At 45.1% G+C, this 7,501-nt stretch overlaps 1 protein-coding gene across 7 annotated transcripts in view; it reads right to left on the reverse strand.

The window, feature by feature from the left end:
- The window catches only part of GPBP1 (GC-rich promoter binding protein 1), a 38,025-nt gene extending 33,080 nt beyond the window's left edge, over positions 1–4,945 (reverse strand). The window contains exons 1-3 of one of the 7 annotated variants that reach the window (XM_039566755.1): positions 4,902–4,945; positions 3,046–4,085; positions 2,064–2,131 (exon numbers count right to left, since the gene is read on the reverse strand). The gene's annotated coding sequence lies outside the window, so the exon portion shown is untranslated. The other 6 variants (XM_019283393.3, XM_019283395.3, XM_019283394.3 and 3 more) reach the window with 6 other exon arrangements.
- Between the last annotated feature and the right edge of the window lie 2,556 nt (positions 4,946–7,501).

Here is a 7,501-nt window from a genome sequence, read left to right on the forward strand (position 1 = left end):
GCTAAGTTTACATCAAGGCTTAAAGTGTAAGATTTTGGGTGCAAGGACATTACCTTCATAGTTGTCTGCAAAGCACTTAACAGACTATAAGCACTTGAAAAACAAAAATCTAGGGAAGAAATTAAAGTGGACCAGCATGCTTGGCATTCTCTCCTTAATAGGTACGAATTTTGCTCAGGTACAAGGGCACAGCTGTAAAATATTCCTGAATCCTAGTCAAACACATATGCACACAAATAAGAAAAAAATACCCTTCTATATAATCCCTGAGGGTAAGGGACTAACTTGTATATCTTGAACATCAATAGCTGGATGACTGCAGAGCCAACCAATGATTGCTGGTAAACGGGATGTGGCCGGAGAAGGGGCCATGCAGAGGTAGGGCAGCACTCTTCTGGGACAAACATCCTTATTCTAATCCATGGACAAAACAACAAAAACATAGCATCAGCACAGAAGCGGGCATGAACTGTTAACCAAAGACCAATGCAGTAGGGGGATAATGAGACCACCAAGGTCCCCCCAAACCCCTCCAACCCATTTCCAGGAAGGCCTCAAAGAATGGACCATGCAAGATAACTGATCTGCATAGAAACTGAAAACCTTAGCTTCAGGGGAAGAAAACCTATCTATAAAAAGGTACCCTGTCAAGCCCTGGCTGCACACCCCAGGACATCACATCAGCTAGACCAACACTAGGAACCAGGACTAGCGATCTCTTTTTCTCTCTTTCTTTCTTTTCCTCTCTCTCCCTTCTCCTCAATTCATCTCTTCCCTTCTACCCTATCCCTACTATGTAAGCTGTGTGCTTATATGGTAGGCCAGGGACAGACATACCCGTTTCAATGCCAAGTGTGCAATTTACAGACAAAACTGTAATTTTGGTGATTTTTTTGTGGCTCCACTAACTTTTGTTGTCCCTTTCAACCACAAGCATTTATGAATCTTGGGCTCTCCTTTCCCCTTAAGTGTGGGACACTACAACTTCCCAAGCGTATGTACTGTGAAAGGAATAAAAGAATTATCCTACCAGCAAACAGAGAGGTGTAAATACAGAATTAATTTAATGAAGCTAAAAAGCAAACTCTTCAAAACTTGCAGGAGAAGAGTCTAGATAAATATGTCACCCAAAATAGTAAGTGGGGGCTGTAGCTCCTTGATTTCAGTGAGAGCCTCTTGAAAAGAAATAAAAGTATCTCACAGCATTGAAAACTAATATATTGGGAAAAAAAGCAACACATCATGTTTCTATGAGTTAAGAAGTGAATATTTCTATTACTCTCATGAGCATACAATAGACAACAATCAAATGAAATGGCTACTCACACCTGAACTCTCAATTTACCAAATGCTTGCAAACAAAACGTATTGATACAAGTAAAGGAATGTACAAGATCATTCTTTCCATTAGTTTGGTTCCTTAACAAGTGGCTCAGCTCACCAGTCAATCCCAGTCACACCAAGACTCAACACAGAAGAGCCACAAGTCATAGCCAGAAATTACAGAAACAGCCCCCTACTCACGTTCCATAGTTTCCATATTTTCAAAACAACAAAACTGAAACAGAAGTTAAAATAACAAAACAGCAAGAACATCCAAAGCAGAAAACCTAAGCCAGTTCAACTTTTAGATACTGACACACACAGGTAAGAACTTTAGTGAGACCGAGAATTTACAAAATTTATGTAGATGCAAGTCCTTCATTTGTGGTCAAAATAACAAGCTACAGGACTTAACACACACTACAGTAATTTTTAAATACTTAGGCTTAAGTTTCACATGCTTAACTACACTTTTTCTACAAGGTTTTAACACAAGCAATCTTCCCAAATATCTTTGCACTGCCCTTAAGAGAAAACCTTTTTTTTCATTCACTACTAATAATACTTCAGTATCGCAGAAGCTCTCAAAAATATTTTAAAAGGTGACAACTGAGGTAAATGTGTAACCTCTACCAGACGCTCAGTTTGAAGTCTATCCAATAATGCTTTAATTATTTAAAGCCTTATGAATCATCAAGGTGGGGTAGGGGATAGAGAACTTCAGTAAAATTACCACTGACTTCTGAATTAAGTTGCTCTGTCCATCTTAATTTTCTTTGAGGCAGTAGCAGTTCAGCTGAATGCAAACCTACAAAAAATATTATAAACACATTAATTCCAAAATTAAAAAATATTTAATCACTGTGGGAGGAAGGAAACTACAATACATCTAAAAATAACAAGGAAGATTAGCCAGTTCACCACGAGATTTCATTTCAAATCCTTCAAAGGAAACAAGGTTTTTTTATGGTGCTATACTTGCACACCAGTCAGACTAACTCATTCCCATTACAGAATAAAAAATACACTGAAGCCAATCTTAAAGTATCAACACAGAAAAAAGCTAGCCTGCATAAGCAGCAAAATAACTTTTGGTAAAAAAACCTCTGGCTTTCATAAGTGACAAAGAATAGTGGAAAGCAAAAAAAAAAAAAAAGAGTAAAAAAACCTCTATAGTGTTACTACTCTGATGCTGCAAACACACCTAACACAAATGGAAGGACTGAAACATGCAAGCTATCCAGAAGACTTGGTCAAAAGGATGTAACAATAACTGCTGAGACTAGAACATCAACATGAAGGCTAAATTTCTTATAGATTTAGTCTAAATGCATCTACTTTTTTCTTATGGATTTAGTCTAGGTGTTATTTACTTCTTAGTCGCCCATAAAAATCACACTCTCACCTACACATTTTTTCTTGTACCTGTATTCTTCAAATTCTTAAGGAATTATTTCATTAATTATGAAGACCAGCAAGTAAAAATTAACAAGCTTCAATATTCAACATTCTCAAAAAAACAAAAACAAAAAAACCAAAACAAACAAACCAAACACCCCCCCCAAAACAAAACAAAAAAACAAAAAAAACCAAAAACCACCAACAACGAAAAAACCACAACAACAAAAGAACCTCTAGTCAGTAAAAATTACTGGTTTAACTGTCCTACTGATAAAATGTTTTTTCAAGAGTAAATTGATTTATGAACACTACAACACTTACCTAATCCAAGAGGACTGCACAAGGTGTTAGGTACTGCGTGATTTATATTTTTCCAGTTTGTTTTCCTTGAGATAATATCCCGAGTTCCCCTTGATACTACATTCGTAGCAGTTTGACATAGATTTGACCTCACAGAAATCAGCTACCCATCCTTCTTGCTTACAGATCCTGCAAGGCTATTTACAAAGTCTGCCAAATGTCCGTCCTAAAAACCTTTTCTTTTCTCTGACAGCTTCTTCTCTTGTCTATTCCATGTAGATATCACTATACGCAACATCAGTTCCAGGTGAAATAAATACAGGTTTTAGACCACAGACTGTGAAGGCAAAACCCCAAATTTCACATATGAACTGTAGAACATTTCCTACCTTCTGGCAGCACAGGCAACTGTAAACAACAGTTATCTGGATACTGCCATACTGCCTATAGGCAACAACATTTTTAAACAAAAATATTAAATAAAATATAAAAGGATAAACAAACATCTATTAAATTCTTCATTTAGAAAATAGGTCTTATTGCAAAGTGAGAGAAGACTATGCCAGAAAATCTAAAAAATAAAATAAGGGAGGAAAAACAATCTGCCATGAAACTTTTCAGCAATGCCTCCAGAGTGACTCAGGCCACATTTAACCTGTAGCCAGTTAACAAAACTGGTTACGCCTCTGACTCAGACAAAATGTTGCTGAGAAGAAAAAGGATATCTAAAAAGAGGAAAGCACTTCATTTTGGCAGCTGAAGTATTCAGAACTTAATAAATTTAGCCATGTATCCATGCCATGTGGACAAAAGAATCCAAGGGTGATGTGCTCGACACTGCTAGAAGAAAAAACCTCAAGACTTTTTCAATTCTCAGATGTCTGATTGTTTCAGAGGCCTTTTCAGGACGAAGCACGCACAAGTAATCCCAGAGTAGTGGCTGATATTTCTTCTCCTTCAGAGGAAGCAGCTGCTGCAGGTCAGTTTTCACCTTTTTTCTTCTCTGCGAGCTGAAGCAAAAGGCTGCAAACATCCAGGACTGACTCTGTCGTTCAAGCCACCTACGGTAAAAAAAAAAAAAAAAAAAAAAAAACACAGAAAAATCAGTTTTCCCTTATGAAATCTGGACTGGCGCTAGACAAACACAAAACAAACAAAACCGAAAAACCTGAATCTTAAAACCAGAAACTAGCAGAAACCTGGATCCTAAAGAGCAAACACGGATGCAGTCAGGGAGCCGAGCCCGAGAACGGAAGCCTCGGTTACACCTCCACTCACATCCCGGAGAGGGCGGCAGGAACGCTTGACGGAGGACGCAGCCTATCAGCGAAAACCTTCCCCTGCCTCTCAATCCCGAGAGAAAGAGAGGGCGGGAGCGAGGGGAGACAGGGAGTGGGGGCTGGGGGGAAAGAGAAGCAGAAAAAACAGGGAAAGAAAGGGTCATTTCTCGTTTTATTGGTAAAGGTGAACAGATCTGCAGAAGGCACCCGGGCGGGAAGCGCTGAGCTGGGCCAGCGAGCCGCCGGTGAAGCTCCAGCGCGACCTTTCCCGGCGTGTACGGACAGACAGACCCCGCTGCCGGGGTGTGCAGGCACACAGAACCCCGGCTCTCGGCTCACACGGCCTCCGCCGGGCGCTCATCCTCTGCCCTCCCGGGAGCCGCCCCGCTCCCGCCACCGGGAGCACCTCCCCCTGCCGTCCTCGAGGGCGGTCCGGGTAGCACGGCGCGGAAGGGAGAGCGGCAGCCCGGCTGCTCCGTGTCTGCCCCGTGCTCGTTCCCGAGAGTGTCCTGGGGGTATCCCGAGTGTCCCCCCCAGGGACGCCCCGGCGGCCGCCGCCTCACGCGCGTGCACGCACACACGCACGCACGCACGCACCCCGCACACACGCGCCGCGCGCTCGCCCCGCTCTATCAAAATGGCGCTGCTCCGCGCCGCAGTGCTCCCCGCGCGCGCGCGCACGCGCAAGCTTCGCGAGAGCCCCCGCGCGGGAGCCCGGGAGGGGCTCCCCGGCACCGCCCCCGCCGTGACGTCACGGGAACCATCCCGAACGTTCCGCGCGGGACTGGGAATCCCCAGCGCGCGCCCCGCCCCCACGGCGGGAGACCCCGGCGCCGCCGTAATTAACCGTGCAGTGGCGCAGCCCCGCCTGCGCCCGCGGAAAGAGCGCCGAGGCGGTGCCGGCACGGGGCACCCACACCGAGACACGGGCTCGGGCCGCGGGTCCGTCGGACCGGCCCGGGTGGGCGCCGCGGGACCCCGGCTGGAAGGTCCGTCCGCCGCGTATGTGGGTGGGAGCGCCCGCCCAGCGCGGCCCGACGCCAGCCTGCTGTGTGCCGGTGAGGTCCCCGCCGGCCGAGGAGGCGGGGTGCGGCGGGCACCGGCAAGCGCAGAGCCCTCGCCGTGCCCGGAGCTGCGGACAGAGCCGGCGCTGGGCCGAGCGCCGCCCGCGCCCGCAGCGCGGTTTAATCGCGGCACCGGCGGGGGCCGAGGCCAGTAAGAACCAATAACCACCAGTTAACCAAACCAAATACCAGTATCTTCTCTAAATCGATGGAAACGGCTTCGGTGTACAAGAGCACGAGTGGAAATACTCAGGTGTTCCGCGCAGTTACTCCGCGCGTGCAGTTTTGAGAGAAACGTGACGGGTAGATTCTTAGTGCCTGGGATCTGACTGTTTAAATTGGGGGTTTGCAGTTTTGAAATCCTGTTACCAACGCAACTAAAATTGTTTTTTTCAATTGATTAGGTAAAAATTAAACTTAGAAAATTTTATTTAGATATCGTTAGAAAGAATGCTGGCAAGTGTTTGTAGCCCCTGCATTTGATTCTAGATTTTCTTCGGCAGTTTCCTTCCCAAGTTTTAAGTTGTTGTATATTGTGAGATTATGCACTCACTTTTGGCAAAAATTGTCTCAAGCTGTAGAATTCTTTTTTTAAAAATGCATTTTATAGGCTTGTAGATGTGGCCAAAGTAAACTATTTTTCATAACTTAATAGAAATCACTAGAAAGTAACAATTACCAGAAAATTTACTAAAAATCAACAGCTGAGAAAATAAAGTAGAAAAAGCACATGCTGATTTCATCTTTAAACTGACAGAAGCTCTGAAACAGCTCTGAAACAGTTATGGTTACATTAATCTTCAGCTGAACTCTGAGCAGTTAAACCCCAGTTCTGATTTCTGACACCAGCAGTGTTTTTCTAGGTTCTCATCACAATCTTGACTGCAGTGACATCTCCTTTCTCCTCATTCTTGAAACTGTTTGTCCTTTTATTTGCCTGTGCTGCAGAAGCAAGGATTCCCAGGCAGGGTGCGAGAGCATTCCCTGTGCCCCTTGATTATTTGCACAGCCTGATGCCAAACCTGAAACTGTGAACAGGAAACACCTGGCCCAGCTATGAACCAACAACCCAGCACTTGGCCTTGATGAACCTCGCACCACTGGCCTCAGCCCATTAATCCATCCTGTCCAGATCCGTCTGCAGAGCCTTCCTGCACTTCTGCAGGTCAATACTCCCACCCAGCTTGTTGTTGTCTGCAACACTGACGATACACACTCAATCCACTCATCCAGATCATTGATAAAGATATTAAACGGAAGTGCCTCCAGTACTGAGGCCCGGCGAAACCTACCCGTGACCGGCCACCAGCTGGATGTAACTGCACTCTCCAACACACTCTGGGCTCAGCCATCCCGACAGTTTTTATGCAGTGAGGAGTGCACCTGTCCAAGACATGGGCTGCCGACATTTCCAGGAGAATGGCATTGGAGACAGTATCAGAGTTTTTACTAACGTCCATGTAGACAACATACACCTTTCCTTCATCCACTAAGCAAGTCACCTGGTCATAGAAAAAGATCAGGTTGGCCAAGCAGGACCTACTTTTTATGACACCATGCTGGGTGGGCCTGATCCCTTGGCTGTCCGGCACGTGCCATATGATTGCACTATCACTCTCAAGATGATGTGTTCCACAGCCTTGGCAGGCACCAACATCAGGCCTGTAGCTCCCCAGAACATCCTTCCAACCTTATTGCAGATGGGTGTCACATTGGCCAACCTCCACTCAAGTCAACTGAGACCTTCCTGGTTAGTCAGGGCTGTTGGTAAATGATGGAGAGTGGCTTGGTGAGCTCTTCCACCAGCTCCCTCAGTATCCTTGGGTGGATTCCATCTAGCTCTCTACACTTTGGAGTGTCTAAGCAGGCCACCATCTAACTTCTGGATTAAAGGGGCTCTATTCTGCTCCTTGTCCCTGTCTACCAGCTCAGAGGGCTGGTTGCTTTTATAATAACTGTCTTCTTGTTAAAGGTTGAGGCGAAGAAGGAATTAAGTACCTCAGCCTTTTTCTCATCCCTCAGCCTTTTTCTCATCCATGATTACCATGTTCCCCTCTGTATCCAATAAGGTATGGAGATTTTCCTTGGTCCTCCTTTTGTTGTTATTTTTTTTATAAAAACTCTTTTAATTGT

This window comes from Corvus cornix, chromosome Z (genome assembly GCF_000738735.6).
Source record: "Corvus cornix cornix isolate S_Up_H32 chromosome Z, ASM73873v5, whole genome shotgun sequence".
NCBI classification, from domain to species: Eukaryota; Metazoa; Chordata; class Aves; order Passeriformes; family Corvidae; genus Corvus; species Corvus cornix.